Here is a 20,202-nt window from a genome sequence, read left to right as displayed (position 1 = left end):
GCGCCAGGGCGCCGCGCCCCGGCCCCGCAGCCGGGCCGCGGCTCCCCGGGACAGCTGCGCGCCGCCGCCCGCCCGCAGCTCCGCAGGCGGCGGCGAGGGGGCAGCGGGCAGCGGGCGGGCAGCGGGCGGGCCCGGGCGGCGTCCGCCCTGCGCGGCCTGGCGGGGCCGCCCCCGGCCTGCGCCCCGTGTCCCCGCAGGGGAGCGTTGCGCCGCCGGCCAGCTTACCCGAGCCGCGCTAAAACCGCACCCGCGGCTCTGCAGAGCAGCGGCTCGGGTCCGCCAGCCTGCTGAACCGGGGCGCACGCCTCTCCAGCAGCGCAACATGGGTTCGTCCTGTAATCGCCCGTCGGGTTCGCTGCGGTGGGCTCGGGCGTCCCTGCTCGCAGCCGCGCTGCGACGGCTCGCGGGCGCCCCCGGGCCTCGGGCTGCGACCGCCCCCGGCGCCCCGAAGCCGCCCGTCCCCGGGGAGGCCGCGGAGGGGCCCGCGGCGGCCGTCGCACTGGAAATAATTCAGCCTTTTTTAGCCGTAACCTGAAAATAAGCACATCGTTGCTTGTAAGATCTGCAAAGGACAAAAAGATGCGTGGAATATAAATGATAATGACAGAAGATCTCTCAGAGTGATCCAGATGACTTGCTAAACTGGGCCACGCAAGGCATTTAAGAAGGCCAGATTGGAAATTGCACGTTTAGGAACAAGGAACTTGGCCCTGCCCGCAATGCAGACGGGGACGTACTCCGTCCTGGACAGCAGCACCCTTGAAAGGATTTGGGGCTGTAACGGTAAAGCCACGCAACAGGGGTGTTGCTGCACCAAAAGAAGCTAGTGCATTCGCTGCCTGTGCAAACAAGGGCTTCGCAAGCATGTGCAGAGAGGTGGCATCACCTCCGAATACAGCTGTAGTAAAACCAGCAGCGGAACACCGTTCCCAGTCTCTCTATCCATATTTTCCAAGATACTGAAAAATCAGAGAGGGTGCAGAAGAGAGCTGCAAAAATGATCTGGAGGCTGAAGGTGATGCCTAGCAGTAAGAGTGTTAAAATATTTAGTTCCTCAAAAAGATGGCTCAAACAGGGGCTTACGAGAAAGAAAATGAGGTACTGGTATTCTTACTTTGGTGCACCTAACTGAGGTCAACGCTACCTGTGGTAACTCCGATGAGCTATAGCCAAGTAGCCACTACAGAGCGTTATCTCTAGCTGGTTTTTTTTTACATTTAGATAACCGTCTCACATTAATGGGTTTAGTGTTAAAGTGGTGTTTGGTTTTTTTAAGACATAGGTTTTGCAGTGATGGTTGGAATGCCATCATTACGAGCACAACACTTGATAACGTTAGCAAAAATACTCATCTGATCTGTTTTTCTCTCTCAACCTCAAACTGCTTGCCTTTTCCATCCCACACGCGCAATACTCCAGCTATTCCCCGCATAGAGGCCGAAGTGCTTAGCTTCCCTACACGTAATTTCTACAATACAGTTTCACATAAATAATTAAAAAATGAATCCTCCTCACACCAAAAAAGGAAAATGTAGGGACAATCCAAAATACATTTAGAAATAATAGTAAGGGTTTGCTGGGCAAACTATGATTTATTTTCATATGTAATTCATCATGAAAAACTAAATCTGAATTTAACTGCAAAAGAATTATACAGTGCCAGAGCAATCTAGAACGTTTTCTACGCTATGCATGCATTTCACAGGGTGTCTTTCAATGTGTCTGTAAGGGGTACAAAAGGGAATCCATAGATGTGTTCAGAAACGAGTTCCAGGCTTAGATACACGAGGAGCATCCTCTCAAGAACATCTGACATGATTGCCTTGTATGGTATTAGAGGAGCAGAGTAACATGGAGACAAAGCCTCTCAGCGTTACAGCAGCAGAGCAATTAGTTATCTTGCGCTTCTCCCATTGTGACTTCAGCAGCTTAGTAGCTGAAGACTTGTCCCAAAACAAGGGTAGGATGCTGTGTGCGACTCAGCCAGCAGCTGTTCTGTCTTCCAGTGGAGAATCCTCTTAATCAGATTCTCTTCCCTCTGTTTTGCCTGTGTGATGAGGCGTATGTCTGGAAAGAAAGGAATTTTCTCTCTCTCAGAGGAAATGTCTTGGTTCTGGCAGCCTTTTATGATTTTGCCTTTGTCTCTGAAATCCGAGACAAAAAACTGAGCTATGACTCCAGTGTTAGGGGATCTACTCCTCATCAGGTCCAGTGCTCACTCTCTTCCTCTGTATATGAACCCAGAAGTTTTGAAATGGTATTTACAGTCAATTGGATTTAGGTCCTGCTGTTCCACCGGAAAGCTCAGAATCAAAGTATTTTTAACGAGGCCTTGATTTTATTGCTTCCCTATTTGTCTTGGTAAAGCAATGCTTTTGATACCAGCAACATAAAGATTTTTGCTCTCATCAGTAACTTCCTTTTGGGAAGAATTTACCCCACAGCTGTTTTTCTACTTTAACCGCTCTGCCCTCTGCTCCTTCCACTCATTTGTTCAGATGATTTGTCCATTCCCAGCCACTGAACTTCTTCAGCTTTTCCTTTTTTTTTTTCTTCTCACAAATGTTAGAGCTGTCCTCAGAGCCTCACCCTTACCATGCAAGCTTCTAGTCGTTTTAAAGCCTTTTGGGGTTTTTTTTCGGAAAACAGGAACCTTAGACCAAGCTGAAATATAATGGCAGCAGCGTTCACTGTCATGCTGGGGACTAGGGAAATAAGAAATCAGACTTCTCACTTTTTCTGCTCAGCTTCAGCATTGTTTATGTTAGCTTGGGCTTCTCATCTTAACCTATGATTTCAATTCTTGGCTTTGGAGGGCTCCTTCAAAGAAGAGAATTTTGTAAATTTTAGGAGCTTCCTTTCAATGTAGCTGCTTTTATCCTGTCAGTTTCATTCTCATGCAAAATAGTAATTTGGTAGAAAATTCTCGATTTACTGATTTTAAGAAAACAACTTGTTCTATAACTAGTAGAATCAACACCGCCTTATATTCAGTAGCTTTGTGACTGCTGGATTTGCAGATGTCTAAGAAGGTATAAGTTCTGAGTTATGTTTTTTGTCTGTAAAAGTAGCATTCATAATGTCTATGCAGTGTGCAGTTATCTGATGTCTCATTCTGCTTTTGTTTGTGATGCCACCTTTGCCTAGTGGGAGAACAGTAGCAGGCAGTCTCATCTTGGCTACCTGTTTTCAACTAATACCATTTCATTGAAGTATTGCTCTCAGTTGATTTTACGTGAAATGAACCAACTGGTTCTGAAGCTAGTGGGGAAAGAGAGGAATGGGATTAAGTAGGGATTATATATAGGCCTGGTTTCCCTATGAAACCGGGCTCAAAGTTGGTCACATGGCGTTACAGGGCAAAACAAGAGTGAAGCTTCGTATCAGGTACGAACACCACCTATGTCAAACTACTTTATGATCACTACACGCACCAGCTTAGTCTTGCAGTTGCTGTCCACGGCAGATGCTGTACAGAGCCTCAGTGATTTCACTGGTAACACATCAGAACTCACTGTATTTGTAGTGTTTAATCTCTTATGATACTTGTTTGTCAACAGCTCCCTCAGGTGTAGATGCTACTTTGTAAAAGTGTTAATAGGATAGGTAGTAAAAAATAATAATTGGTGATATCAACTAAAATAGTCCAAATGCCATTACGTTTATTGCAACCGCTTCCGTTAATAATTTGTTTCCTGTGCTCTTTTCTATCCACTGTTTTCCAGCTCAGTTTCAATTATTGTTCTTCCCTGTGCTTTGCTTCCGTTCTGTCCACCTGTTCCCAACTCCTTCCATTATGTACTTTTTAAAAAAATTATCGGAACCTGACCTCTGCGTAAGGTCTGGTCTTGCAGACAGCAGCTTGGAGAGCTCGGCATTAGCCTGTGCTCTTGTCTTGTCCGTTTGTCCGGAGTACACTTCTGAAAGGTGCAGGGAGGTAGGACAACAAATAAGCCTTATCATTTATCATAGGAATTGCTGTTCTAAAGTCAAAGTGAAGGGGGCAGGGACTTACTCTGTGAATATATACTTAGACCTGAATGATTTTCTGTTTAAGTATTACTTTTTAGCCAGAATCCACATAGCTTCATTACACAAAACCAGATGCTGCTTAGAAAAGAAAGAAAAAGATAAGAAGTACATCTCCTACCGCATCACAGAAGCTGGACTGACAATGAACACAGAAGGCTAAAGCCATTTTAAGTCAGCGGTGAAGTATTGCAAGAGTAGATCTAAGTTACCCAACAAGTCTATTTCATCTGCAGATGAGCATTAATTCCTTATTTAACTTTTGCATGATTTTTTGGAGGCTGTGTGGGAGATTGTGTCTTTTCTGTTGCTCCAGTGAATCAGAAAAACAGCAAGAGATGGGTAGTAAACTTTGTCTGGAGTAAGAAAAGAACTGCTATTATTCAGTCCATGTAGGTGTAATGATCCATGAACACGTGTACAGGCACTGCTCAAAAGACAGCCAACAGCATACATGCAGCATGAGGAACAAAACCTAGGGTACATCTCTTCAAACATGTATTTATGCCAGTAGTCTACAGTCATATGAACTGAGAGGGAGTTACAGGAGAAACAGAACAGCTGAATAGTGTATTGCAGGTCCCAGTAACGTAAGCAGGTACTTAAGATTCTACGTGACGCTAAAAGCAGGTCTTCTGCTTTTAGAACAAGCAGAATTTGGATTCTAGCCTTGCTTCTACAGGTCATCTGCAGCACGGTCACACCTCTGAACTCCTAAGGAGCCACTGATATTTGAAATACTGATAAGGGCCACCAATTAGGAGAATCATATTCATAATGCATTCTGTCTCACTTTCAGCAATAGAACTAACTAACAGCAGGGAATCTTTTAAGGGAACGTAACAGACCGAGTATTTAAAAAATTACTCTTGGTTACAGGAAACAACAACAACAAAAAGCAATACAATTTAGCAAAAAATGTAGGGTGGAAATTTTAGTGCACTTTATGTAGCCTCCTGCTTGCAATCCAGAAACCACAGGACAAATCCCCACACTTATGACAACTCCTGTTCATTTGGCATTTCTCATGTAGCCCTCTTGTAACTTGGGCAGTTCTAAAGGCAGTGATAGAAAATGAGCGAGCAGTTACTCGTTGCCTATACACAAAAATATCTAGATGCTAAGAAGTTAGAACTAATGATCTGAAACATCTGAAGGTCTGAACTAGGGAATCTTTTACATGATACACATGGAGTTTTAATTACTGTTCAAGCAGTAAGTGATGATTTGGCTACCTAGACTGCCTATGGATTGTGTGTGCCAAAATTAGCTATATATATATATATATATATATACACAAAAATAAAAATATAAACCACTTAAATAAGTGAAAACTGTATACACTTATCTGAAAGAAGAATTGGGTCCAATGATTAAGACCTTTTATCTCCTTAGGTTTTCCTGTCTCTCTGCTCCTTCTATGACAATTTATCTATCATCTATTGACACTCAAGCATTCCAGTTTCTTTACAGAGTCATTTGAAGGAAAAAAATACAATATGATGATAAAATATAATGGTGGAAGCAAAACTGCTGCGGAAGAAGGCAGCAGGAAGAAGACAGTGGTAACATGTCCCAGAGACCAATCTGAGACAAGCCAGAATTTCTTCTTTGCCCTTTAAGCTCCCTCCCTCTCCTTCCCTGTACCAAAATAACTAATATAAACTGATGCAAAGGGCAGGGTTTGGGTTTGTTTGGGTTTTTTAGTCTTTTTTTAATTTTGGGGGTTTTAAAATTTTATTTTATTTTAGTGTATTTATTTAGCATAGAGCATCAGTTCAGAAAATGCACTTTAGAAAATGGAAAAAAAGTTTTCAGATCATAAAATTTGAGAAGCTTACTGTATATGAATTATGTGCTCCAACCTATGGTAAAATCACAGAATAAGGGACACACATGCTTTATATTTGAAGAACTACTAATAGTACTTGTCTGGAAATGAATCCCTGTGTGGAAAATACTGAACACAGTAGTAGTTTCAAGGGAAAAAAGATTTTCAATTGTAGGAAATAATGCCTTATAACACCTTGTACTTCGGCAATCCTCAGGATGTAACAAAAAAAAATTAAAAAATAACCAGTTAATGTCTTGAAAAGCTGGAAGCACTAGAAACATCTATCTGATGAAAAGAGTCATGCAAGTAAGGAGAGCTGTGCTTATGGCTAGTAATTTGTGCGGCTTCACTGGTATATTTTCTCTCTATACTTCCATGGCAATAGGTCTGACATACAGTATTAATTTATGTTTCTGAAGATTCTGTTGGGAAAGACTGTCTCAGAAGAGTCCTAATGGAGTTCTTCGGTTATTACAGTTCAGCTCTGCAAGCAGACTGCTGCAGAGATGAGCGCTACTGAGGTCCTTCTCAGGAACAGGGATTTTTTTTGCCCCACCAAGCTGGAACCAAAGCATGATGAAAACAGTGTGCTTTCACATTTTTGTTACAAGTATTAGGGACTGTTCTTTAAAATGAGAATTTATTTTTAATCAGTGAGCCATAAAAGCAAAACACTTTGTGCCTCACTGGCAGTGTTTGAAGGCACAATGCAGACACCAGGCTACTGAAAGGTTGTATGTGAGCTGGGGAAAAGACCAGAGGTGAGTAGTCCTTGTTGCTCCCTTTGAAAGGAAAAGTAGGGTTAATTAAAAAAAAAAAAAAAAATTCTGAGTTCATTATCATTCTACCATCCCTACTAGCTTCAAACTTAAAGTTCTTCAATTCGTGAAGTGTAGGCTTATTAGTTTAGAACAGTATAGGCATTTAAAACAGCAGATGCACACAGTATATCCCATTTTGCCAGCCAAATTTCTAAATTCCTTACAGCCAAGGCCTGCAGAGCTTTGGGATATTCTGCCCCTCCCCCCCCCCCCCTTTTTTTTCTTCATTACAATTCAAGGCAGCAAGGCCAATTTTAGGCTGTTACTAAAGGACTAGCAGCTAGAGTTTTCGACATAATTGGAGGGCTCTTCGTAACATATTTTAAAGTACTGTCTTTAGAAACCTCAAAAGACTTTTGTATAGAAGAGTTCAAATGCATACACGCTGTGGACAAGCAATTATATGGCTGCCCATCTTTGACTGGCATCCGTGAACAGCTCCAACAAAAATCTCATTCTAAATTTGGCTTTTTGACTTGTTTTACTTTTTAAGGCTGAGATCCATAGAATAAACCAAGTTAAGTTTTCAATTTCAGCTGTTTTTTTAATAGATAATTTTGCTTTTCATTGTTTTTGATGTTTCTTGATAGTAACATATAAAGAACAAACATTTCAGGCTTGTGGAGCTTAAAGATAGCTCAGAGTTTGCTCCAACTCCAACTTTGAAAAAACATACCAAATATGGAAAATTTAAACTAGAAGGAATTTAAGAAAGTTATGAACAATGAAAGTAGAAGGCTGGATTTAAATTTTAGAATCATTCTTCATTTTAGTGACTGTTCTATTTCAGTATACAGTAAATGCATATTGTGCAACTAGAATGATGGCTATTATATAAACATTTTTTATAATAGCTTAGCAAAAGTCTTAATCATTCCTTTATGTAAAAATAACTTCTGAATTAATCACCAGAAGTAAACCCAAAATACAAGGGCAAAGCACTGTGTATAAATGAAGTCAGTTTTCATCCCTTTATACAGAACTGTCGAATATGAAATGTTGCATCCAACTTTTCAATGTTGCCTGGTTTGTGAAGCAATGAATTTGTTCTGAAGTGACCACATTTAGAAACACAATATGAAAGCATCTACAAAACCAGCAAATCTTAATTAACCCTGTAACGTTACCTGATAGCAATACAGTATGCGCTTTACCCTATGCCTTGTTCTAGGTTTCATGTGCAATTGACTACAGCTGTGAACGCAGGGTGTAGGCAGGATAAGGAGTCGGATAACACTTTCTGTTACCATCAAGTTATGGCCTGCGTATCGTTACAACTTCTAGGGAGTCACGTCCTCTGTGAAATACCACATGATGCTTTCATAAGCTAATCTATTATTTTTTTTCTTTGAAACTTTTTCGGCAGATTAAGATATACCTCCTTGTAAGAAAATAGCTGTGTTTTCTGCGGCTAGCTGAGCTGACAGAACCTGAATAAGCTGTAGGCATATAGCAACCTCTTGTGGCAAAAATAGTATACACATAATAATTAAGAACTATTGAAATTTCTTAAGCCACTCTTGATGCGAGTCATAAACCTCTATAAAATCTTAAGTGTTAGCAAACAACTGGAGAGTTGGAGAGTCTGTTAGTTGGAGAGTCTCTCTCAGCTGGAGAGTCAGCAACACTCAGGCTTCAGAATCGTTACAGTCCTTCTCTTCGATTGAAGAATGAACTAAACATTGGTAGCCTGTTATAAATGAAGTGCCAGACTGAAATTTCTGTTAACAAAATTATCTAAAAGTTTTTCATTAAAATTCAGCAAGAGTGGAATAAAGGCCAGGAGTAGCATCCGTGGCCAGGTTTGACAAGAATAATAAACACGCTGTTCTGTTGAGTCATTGTTCTCGGCGTGATACTGCTGGATAAAGGGAAAACTGACTGGTTTCACCGGGGAAGTCAAAGTGCCTTTAGATTTTACAGTAGCTGAGCAAGACCAAAAACAGTTAGCGTACATGCCTGGTTCAATCACGTGTCTGCAGAACGCTGGCATAGCAGCAGCCTTTCAGCTGACAGCGGGGAAGACAAGGAACAGTCAGGCAATGCTACAGGCCTGGAAGGCAAAGCAAATGGAACCCTGGTATCTGCAGAGAATCCCACAACACCTACCCTCTTCAAACTGATTTAACACAAGTGGTCCGAAATCATGAAGTGCAGATTCCTCCAGCTGAGCTGATCAGCTGCAAACAGCTGTCCTGCTCACGCTCAGTAGGAGAGGATGGTCTAGGAGACGCGGGAAGGGAACAGGAGGAGCGGCAGCGCGTTGAAACAACGGTCCTCACGGACAGCGAGGCTTTCAAAACCAAGAGGTGTTTTACTGTGAACCTGATATGGGAGCTATGCACCACAGGAACAATCACAATACGAGTATCGCAGATGACACCAATTAGACCAAGGAATTTTTTTTTTACATTCTAGAAGTATACTCTTCTACCACTGAAACTAAAGATGAGCTCAGTAAATGCGTGGGCTTCTGTGCGTACCAGTTACCAGACTGGGTTTTGTACACCAAGGAGAGGTTACTGTGCTTGAAATGATTTGCAAATCTGTGCGTACTACTTCGAGAGGAACAGGCTGAACAAGTATATCTTGGAAGGGATAGAGGCTTTAAACAACAGTTAATATTTATTTATTAAGTCTTCTGTTATAGTTCTCTTTTACTGTAACTTCCCGGATTTGCCACATGTAATTTCTTTGCCATTTCATCTGCTGCAGCTTCATGCACGAGCCAGAAATCACATTCTCTCAATTCAGACCTCAGTGTGTACCCTGAACAGCACATACTACAGTTCATTCCAGACCAGTTAGAAGTTGCACACTGCCAAATTCCCAAACAGCCCTGTCAAGCACAACCCAACCTGGGAGTGTCAAGTGCTTAAAGGCAGAGACTCTCCCTTGCCCAAGAGGAGATGCATCGCTGCAGAGAAGTCCAGCAAAACATGCGTGTCTGACTCAGGCCGTCAAACAGCCTGTGTGACATTATCAAGTTTACCAGCATGATGAACCAATCAACATTTACTGAAATCTGTTTTCACTGCTTTCATTGCCACCTGGCTTCAGTCATTCCCATCTCTGTAAGGTGTTTTGAGGTCTACAGATAAAATCAACTGCATATTAACCAACACTGCGTCCATCAAAATGATCAAATAAAGATCGACAGAAGAAATCATTTCCTGAAACCATGCCATTCTTGTTGGATGCTTACGTTGTTTGTAATAACCCTCAAGAAGCCTGAAAATAGGCTTCCTGCAAGGTTTTGGTTTTCCTAGCAAACCAACTGTACTTGTTCCTTATGTTCTGAATTTAGCTGTAGTTCACATTTAAATAATGAAAGCAAAGTACTAAATTAAGACTTGAGCTAAATAAAACAAACTCCCTAAAAGACGACGCAAGCGATTCACCATGGTATCATCAACGATGGTGCAAAGACACACTAAAATGACATGCAGAATGGAGGGCACAAGCAGGATGAAAAACTTAAGTTGTCTATTATTTAGAAGTTCAAAAATCAGTTTTAGTTCCCTTTTTAGCTCTTGTTATTAAGAATACTGTTATAAGCAGCACACCTTAATAAATAGAAATGAATTAGAGAAAATAATGCACCTGACAGTGCACCTGTCAAAATACAATAGGTACAAGACTGACTGGGTTGAAAAGAGAGTGCTCTTAATTATAAAATATATTTAAGCAGAAGAGTTTAGTTTGTTCTCTATACAAATCTTTCAGATTCCCTCCAAAGACTAGCAAGTGCTATTGACACAAAAAGCAAGTATGAAACACTACTTGTAATGCCACCGCAGGGGACAACATCCTACAGATGTTGTCTGGAAATGAAACAGATCCTTTGCCAGGATTTCTTGCTCCGCAAGGTATGTGTTAAGAGCAGAAAAGGAGCTTGCACCTGCTTTACATTTAGTAAAACTATGAAACTGAGTTTATCAAAATTAGACCTCCTGACTTCTTGTTAGGTCCTCTTTTTACACCTGAAATTTTTTTACACAGGTAGAACATGGAAGATACTTTACATTAAAGCAGGCTTTCTGCTAGGCTGTTTGGAACGAGCATACCATCACTCCAGATACGTTCTGTATGTATGCAGACCCTAGGCACGGCTGCAATACATGCATGGATTCATTTTTCCAGGCCTGATGCTTCTTAGAAGCATCTGCTGAGCCTATGCTGCGTAACTCCCGTTTGACGATACAGTAGACACTATAATTCCAGAACTTGAGTTACTCTATATACTCAATTCATCTATATAGTATTGTACTTGCTAAATGTGCACTGCACAGGGTACTATACAGGACCTTTTAAACAGAACTATTACATCCATAAGCAATGACTCTATGACTACCTGATTTATGTCACGAAAGTAATTTCCTATAGCTACCTTCTACATTGAGCATGCCATCTCTACCCTGAACATACTGCTTTAAACAGTTTAAATAACATTAAAAAAACCCAACCAACCGAACAAAAAACCCCTGCAAAATCAAATAGGGAACTAACAGAAGGGCAGTCAGATCCTTTGGTTTATTCACTGCCGCTTGCAGCGATGCTGATGCTACGTCACAGCGTGGGTGTTCCCACAACTGCAATGACGAAGGCACTGCAGTAACAGGTCCAATTCCCACCGAGCCATTTGCACACAGCTAGGATAGTAATATTTCCAACCGCTCTAGGGATGTAGGATAGAAATAAGGATCCCAGGTATCTCCATTCCCACAGTATCCGAGTAACTCCTCGCAGCAGGGTACAACTTACCACAGCTACCCATTCCTGTGGCGTGCCAGGATACGTCCCATCCCTTCCAGGCACCAGGAAAGGGTGTTCAACTGGTTTCTCCACTCGGGTACATGTTAAGCACAAACTGGCAGGAACAACTGGGTGTCTCGTTAGTCCAGCATCCAGGGGAAGGCTGGGTATAACTTGGGAAAAGACAATCCTTTTCCTACAAGATCTCATTTTGCATTAAATCCTTGGCCAGAATATAAATAAATTCTCAGAAGCAGATTGGTTCATAGAAAGTAATGTTCATAAAGGCCCTCAGAATCAGATCCTGTAACTTCTCACTAGTCATTGATTTTCTTCAGAAACAAAAGGGGTAAAGATTAGAATTATAAAGATTTTATTAATATTCTTTTGGTAGGGAGCATCTATTAGCCATTGACATGTTGGAGTGCACGGTGCTATCTTTGGCCTTGATAGCATGAATAATCACTTCACGCATGACGGACAGCTTTAACTCAAATCACCTTTCATCGCTTTCATATTGACATTCATTTATATACAGTCAGCCTGGGGAACAGAAAGTGTGTATGTATGATATAAAAGCAGAACTAGCTGTTTTCCAAATCCTGTACCTACAACCTAAATATCCATGAAGTATATTGCTGTTGTTGGCCAGGGTAACAGTGACAATATTTTACAAGTAGCTACCAGTCAGTTAAGAAACATAGGAGAAAAAACAGTCGTCTTCATAGGAGCAGCACTATTTTAATTTTTCCTGCTTATTCAAGGTGTAACCAAATTATTTATTGCACATACTACTAATCACCACCTCCTGTGATCATAATTTAATCTTTAATCAACATATAAAGTTATTTACATTTTATGGACGGATGAAATGAAGCAGACGTTCATGTTAAATGGTAACACTAATTCTGGGTAATCCACCTGGGATCCCTCTATTTAAGTGGGAGTGCCTTTCATACGTTTGTAGTAGATTTCCACTGTAGTCATGTGGAAAGCACACTATAAAAAGAAGCCTCATTGACAATATAAGCATTTTTGAGCATCACCTTTCATATTAAGTCTATTTGGACTTCTTGACTACAAGTCAAGAGGCATATTCACCTGCAATCACTACCTTAAAAAAAACAAAAAACAAAAACCAAAAAAACCCCAACAGTCCCAGCAGAATGAAATTCAGAGCAAGAAGTCAGCTGAGCTACCCAGCCAACTAGCAGCAGTAGGAGAGTATTATCCTCTGGGCTGGGCAGGACCAACTACTTCTCTTGTCTTTTGCTGGCAGTGTAAGCAGGCAAGGCTCGAGGATATTTCCTCTACCTGTATTTACAACTGCTCCTCCCCATTATTAAGCTTGACCCCTCAAGACCCTACTACTACCAGTCCATGCTCAGTCTCATCGCTTTTCAGCCTCATATCCCATTCGGCCGTCCTTAAACTCCATACTCCGCTCACTGCATTCTCTGCACCTTGCCTCCTCCCTCCTATCTGCCCGCTCATCCCAGAGGCTCAGCTCCCAGGCCAGGTTCTTCCCACGCTCATCCTCCCCAGCCCCAAAGGGGCTCGCACAAACAGACCATTTTCACTTGGTTCTTCCTACTGTCTGCATCCCAGCAGAGGAGCTGGATTTCCTTACAGAAAGAAATGCAAGGAAAAAGTATTTTTTCCGCTGCCGGTAAATCCTCCCCAGGACTTTCTGAAGTGTCTTATTGTGCAGTAAGCCTAAGGCATACATTCAGCATGGAACACCTCGGCCTAAATTAAAACAAAAACCATGCCTTTCAGTTGTGACCTGCTTTCTTAGGATCATGTTCACTTCAGCTTTGCTATCATTAAATTAAAAAAAATAAATTAAAAAAATAGGGCTGACAGTTTCCAGTACTACAGTCAAAATTCACACAGTAAGTGAAGCTGTTAGACGTCTTGGCATTGAGTAATTACTGAATGCTAGTAAAACCAGGTTAGACAGAAGCCATGATATTTTAATAAATCCCAAGTACATTTAGTAACTCTTCTTACAAAGTATTTTATTGTCAGTAACAGAAATACAGTAAGGTAGAAGGCACGCAGCTTTTGACCATTTTACCACAGTGTGCTAAGTGCTATTTAGAATAGAAACTCACTTTTAAGTAAAGATGAGTATTTTAATGAGTATCTTAACATTTCCGTGGCTGTTGAATAATGTAAATTCTTTTAGGCAGTATGAACTTCTCCAAGGCAGGCCGTGGCTTTTGGTGAGCCACTTGTAATGCTGCTGCATGAATTTTGTGGCTCATCTGTAACATTAAAGGGGAAGGAAAAAAAGTGGTGATAGAATATAGCTTTTTTGCTATTCTCTTCCTAAATTCCATCATATGAAAGTAGTTTAAAAATGGTAATAAAACCTAACTCGACAAAAAGTTCAAATGATCAATACATAAAACTCATGGTGACTGTACATTTCATTATAATTTCTGTTTTCAAAGCGTTATTAGCCTGACTACCTTCAGTGAACTATTGATTTTTTTTTTTCCTCCCTTTTTTTAGCAGTTCATATAATGAGCTGTCAAGATAAGGAAAGCAGAGCAAATAATCAGTATGCCAGAGGTAACAGTAAGTTGCTTCAAATTCTTATTTTCCCAGATTCAAATCATCATCATTACAGGATCTAATTATTACTTCTCAAACTACTGAGGAAGCTTCATGTATGAGATTCTGGAAACCAACAGGAGAAGGAAGTGGTAGGCCAGAACAGAGGAGATGGGGACAAGTGGAAGAGAAACAGGATGAGTTGTATCTGTTCTCCTTAACAAACAAGTCTAAGCAAAAATTCAAGATCTACATACTAAAGCTATAATCACATCTGCTGATAAAAGGCTTATGTTGAAATGATGCAACTGATGTTTTACCAAGCTCTATGGATGAGAAACTCTTGTATGCTTCAGAATCTAAAGACTGCAAGTATATGAAAGATAGACTGTAACTGTCAGATCTTCAGATTAGCATGCAAATTAAAAAGCTGCTTGTTAAATCAGCTCTTGCAAAGTGTAGGTGTAAGAGTCTGCATCAACAGCCTAACAAGAGATACTGGACAGTAGTTGTAAGCATAATGATGAATAGAAGGGTCCATCAACAGCTTTGCAACGCAAAATTTTAAATGATCTTGTAGTATTTCCAAGGGAGAAGTCAAGAAGATGCTTGGCTACCTAATGTCAGGCCTCAGGTGAAATAGCTGCATATGCAGCAACAGTGGAATATGCTGTGCCTGTTGTCTCCGGGATCACTTACAGTAGTCTGACGTTAGCTTACCGTCTTGGTATCCACTGTGCGCGGTCAGTGACACTACCCGCCTCCTTCAAGAAGCTATCTTTTCACTTCTCTAAGTCGGACCCTTACAGAAGTTAAAGCTATTTCCACAGTGGGATAAAGAACTGAAGACAAGGTTTTGTTCTGGGTTGTAATCCCAGGTCTGCCACAAGCTTACTACGTCACTGACAATTCTTCCTGACATTTCAATAAATCTAAATCAATATACCACTTTAAGAAAAGGACACGCCTTAATATCTTGCTGTACTTTCTGTAACCAGTATACATAATTACCCTGGGGCTACTCAGTGTTAAATAGGAATGCAATCAAACATAGCAGAAAAAGGAGGGAAGGCTAGTTACTTTTTAGCCATCTAGCATTTTAGCCACACAACTGCTAAAGAAATAGATCATCTCAAGAGTATTTAGTGGTAGGTGACAAACCTACAAATGTCAGATGACAGCAGTTTAAGGAAAGTTCTCTTTTTGATTTCTTTTTTTTATGTTTAGCTTTATGGAGAAGCCCTGACAAACACACATCTTATTCCTCCAGATGTACTTACTTTGCTCAGCACTTCTGCTAGCAAGACACTCACGTTCTGAGTTTTTGAAAAACTGGCAATAGCACTGTAAAGCAAAAGAAAAAGGTATTTAGCATTTCCATCTCACAGGAACACTTGTCACTTTCATTTTCCAGACATAATACAAAACATTTTGTAATAAGAAATTCAGGTTTTGGAGCTAAATCCTTTAATCACATTAAAGACTATAGGATATTAAAAAAAGGTACGCTGCCTCAGAATAGAACAATGAAAATCTGTGTTGCAGGCTGTTTTATTTAGATACAGTTTTATACAAAAAAATCTCTATATAAAATATCCTTAAATATCTCAAAAGGGACTTTTTTTTGTACACCACGGAGTAGCTTCACAGAAGCTGAGCACTGATATCCAGAACTACAAAATTTGACTTTGTAATTTTCTTGATTCCAATCTAGATCCATGAAAAAAAAAATCACCCTCTGCCTTTGGGGAATGTTTCCTTTGACAGCAGTTTGTCACGCAAGAACTTTTTGCGCAAGATTATTCCATTAACCGCTCCATATTCCGATGAAGAACAGTCATGCTACTGATGTTCCACAAATAAACAATCTGTGGATAGGAAATAATTTAGTTTAGCAACAGGAAGAACTGTGGAGTGCACATTCTTCTGATAATACCATTATTTGCAGTCACACCTTGGTAGCTTAAAATGGAGTTGAGAAAAATCATTATTACCCTTAGACATGGAACCACATAAGTTAAATGTGACTCTTGAAAAAGCAGATACTGCTTTAGTTAAGTTAATGATTCTGCGGATCAGGCCAGACACATTTCCTACTGAAACTTCAATTTAGCAATCGATAGTTTGCCACACTGACAAACGTAAGTCATTCAAGATCTGTTTATGCCATCAGATAACTGTAACTATGGAAAAGTTACATACATACATACAAAAAGCAGCAAAATTACACCCAGACAACTAGCAATCAATGAAAATAAAAACCTTCTAACTCCAGAAAAAACACAAACCAAAAAAAACCCCCAAGTCAAATTATTAAACAACAAAAACTCAAGAACACACCAAACTTTGAATTGTGTCTCTTAAATAATGAGGTATAGCCAAATGTAATGTATTGTCAGAAAACTGTCAGGCAGGCATCTTGTTATTAACATGATACATTACATTCTATTATGCCATATATTAAACAACTTTAGAGCAAGCATGCTTTTTTTTTTTTTAGAATTAAATCTCAAAGCTCAGCTCCTGCCAAGACCAATCTCGGCTCTGAGTAGCCACTTTAAGCTATGACAGTGACTTTGAGCCTCTCATAATCTCATCTGAATCAGAAACTTAGAGGCAAGGAGTCTGTGTATGATAGCTACTAAACTACATTACAAACTTCTACGATTGCAACCTGACAATGAAATCCATCATCCCAACAAGGTATGCAGACTATATGGAGTAACCATTGATTCTAGCGCAGAGAACTAGTAAACGGGAAAGAAGTCAGTATTACTGGCTCAGCTGTGTTCCAAAAATTCTGGGTTTGGTTAGCGTCCTCCAAGCCAGTGAGCCAAAACACAAATAAAAACCTACAGTGGTGACTTCTGTAGCCTGCCAAGAGATAGCATCAATATGTCAGTGTTAAATATGGCTAAACCCAGTTAATTTAAAAGTCATCCAGCTGATTACAACATTTTAGAGGAAAATAAAAATAATAAAATCACATCTTGGTCCAAAGACTGAGTTCATCTGTCAGTCTAGTCACAAGCCTCCCTTTTAACTCCTGGCAAAATAATCTATTTCACAATGATGTTACTAGATTACAGTACTTTGTAGTGACTGTCAGACACTGATACTATGATTGCAATGTACACACAGACATTGAACTAAAAAGGAAGCCTTCTTGACAGCAGCTAAAGATATTCAGAAACACCAGAGATAAATCTGTTTATCAAAAGTAATACAGGCACCTTCAATCTCTGTGTGGAAAAAAAAAAGTGGAAATCAGAACAAAGTCATGTGGACCACTTACCTACCCTGTCTAATCCAGGCTTTTTAAATGGTTACCTGGGTACCACAGAAACGCCATAGTATAGGTAGCTCCTTTCTTGTAAGTAAAAAGTAACGGATGTCCCTAAACCCCCAGCAGCAGCAGCAGTAGTTCACAACTTTCAGGATAATTCCAAGATATGCTTTAATAACGGCATGATTCTAGAGCTCCTCCCAGTTTGCACAGGCCTCTTCAGCACGCCCAGAGCAGGCTATCATGAGGACAATACAAAGACTGCTCGAAGGGAGTTCTGTTCTTAAGAGATACAACAGAATATCTAATCTTGTTTTGTTTCAGTTTATTTTTATGCATAAAACTAGTTCGAAATTGGGACTGCAGGAGAGGCATCTACATCTGGACAGAAATCAGAGCCCACTGCTACAGGTAAAAATATGTGCTTACAAATGCTTTTTCATAGCAAGATGATAAAGTCATTTTTAAAACAAAAACAGATGTGTTTCTTACCCATACCAAATGAAGTAATGCTCAACAGTTTCCAAGGGAAGAATGAATTCCAGGCTGCCCTCATTCTAAAGGGAATGAAACCCCATCTTCTGCTTTCAAGAGTCTACAAGATCAGACCGTGCTCTCCTCTTGGAGCTGGGCCACTGAGCAGCAAAAATTTAAAGTTTTAGAGGGCTAGGAAAAAAGTGTATACTAGGTGCAGGAGCACTCATTAGAGAAGGATATCCAAGTTCCAGTCTCAACTTACACATTATTTTGAACACTGACAAAAGGGATAAAGGTATTAAATGCACGAGTTACAACGCTGAGTGGAATTTTAGATCCACCTCCCCAAGCACAGTACTTTAACCATTACATTTTGTCTTATCCCCACAAATCTCAAGTCTTTTTCTGTGAGTCTTTTTTCTGCGAAACTTAAACAGGAAGCATCTAGCTCACTGGTGAAGGCAACCAACACAGCAAGGTATGTACCAGTTTGAGCTGACAACAGGCTAAAATTCAGGTCTTCCATTTCCTCACAAATACCCTAATCATCACGTGGAGGAGGAGATGTACACCGCTTCCTTGCACAGCAAGGTCACAGCTATCAGGACACAGCAGATTTGTTCCAAGAGCAAATCACTGGATTGGGCTCCTTTGAACAAAAACCTTAGCGTCACGCTGACAGGTTTCTGAAGGCCACAGCAATTACGAGGGCTGCTAGGTACTTGGCAATCGCAGTTCTAGATATGCCCCAAAAGAACTGCAGGCTCTTAAAGGGAACTTTTTGTGCAAAAAAGAAGGTATGTGGTGAGGTAAGGAGCATCCAAACTGGGTGGCCACTGGGAAAGTTTAAAATTGCAATAGAAGCAAAAACCCGAGTGTCTGAATCCTATTTAGGCACTGTATTCCATTTAGGATTTGGACTCTAATGCAATTTCAGGAACACCACAAGTCATTAAAATTTTACCCTCTTATCCTTATATTGGTGAACTTAACTTTTTGCTAAGTGATATTTATGAAAAGTGCATAGACTTTAGAAAAGCATTCAGTCTTCATTTGAAAAAGCTGTAATAAAATATTTGTTTTGATGACCACTTCAACCAGTCACTGCTACCTTATTCAAAAGTAGAAGCATGCCTTCATTTTAGGGCAAAATAGCTTAAGTAACCTTATGAAGTAGAAAACAGAAAAAGCCAAATTAGATTTCAGATTGAAATAGGAGATATAGCCTGTACAGGAGAAAATAGACTCTTTGTGGGGGGTAGGAGATGTGTGTTTAATTTCCTTCAGAATGAGGACATAAAATGCATTCTTATTTCACTGGAAACTGTTTAACCGTTACTTTATTAGGTACAGGTAGGCAACACATAGTTTTAATTTCTGTTCCATAATATATGATGATAGAGAAGAGATTCAGCCTTTGTCTTTCATTGCAAGGCATTGTCCTTAGGTTTTGAAGTTGGAGGGGGGCGGGGGGTGTTTGTTTGGGTTTTTTTGTTGGGTTATTTTGGGCTTGTTTTTTTGTTTTTGTTTTTTTTTGGTTTTTTTTTTTTTTTTTGAGTCAATGATTACCTCAAAGTTGCCTTTTACCTATAAATTGCACAAGTTAATTTAAGAATTAAACTCTTCAGAGATTAAGAGTTGTCTTTGTTTTCAACCTTCAGCCCATTACCTATGAACTTTAACTATGGGGCAGGGGGGAAGAAGCCCTGCAGTGCAATACCTTGTTTTTTCTTTTCCTGGAGGCTTAGCATTTTTCTCAACAGGTCCATTTTCTTGCTTTTTAGACACTCTCATACCTCCAGCTTTGACTGCAAGAAGAAAATACAATTTATGTAAAAATATCTACAGAATTACATACTACATTACGTACACTTAGAGAAGAAAAAAATACTTACACCCCAGATAATCGTTAACAAGAAATGATCTTCCAGCATTTAACTCTATGCTTCACTTTTAAACACACACATACACAGAAGTAAGCCAAAGAGATCCAACAAAGACTTTAAACTCCTGCATCATGGCATACTCAAATCAACTTCCAAATCCTATAATCAAGAAGTCAGAGGGGTTTTGGTCACTGCTAACGATACTAAATCTTAACACCTTATTATGTTAATATGCCCCATTATGTTAATATGTCCCATAATCTCAGATGTAATAGTTTCCATTTTAAATTTAAAAAAGCAAAACAAACAAACAAACCTCTAAACACTTTCAGGTTTTTGAACAATGTCACTAACAGCAATAAAGGTTTTGTGATTTGATCAAGGTATTCTCAAATAAACCTAATAATGCAGATAAGAGCCAGCTGCATACTTATCCTGTACTTGTGTTCTAACATGTTTAATTATACTTTATTAAGATATCTGCCAATCACAAAATCAATTAGCACTAATTAAGCTACAGACGACCTAACAATAACAATTTAAGTTCTGAGG

This window comes from Platalea leucorodia (assembly GCF_965183815.1).
Source record: "Platalea leucorodia genome assembly, chromosome: 5".
In the NCBI taxonomy this organism is placed as follows: domain Eukaryota; kingdom Metazoa; phylum Chordata; class Aves; order Pelecaniformes; family Threskiornithidae; genus Platalea; species Platalea leucorodia.
This window is presented reverse-complemented; position numbering follows the sequence as displayed.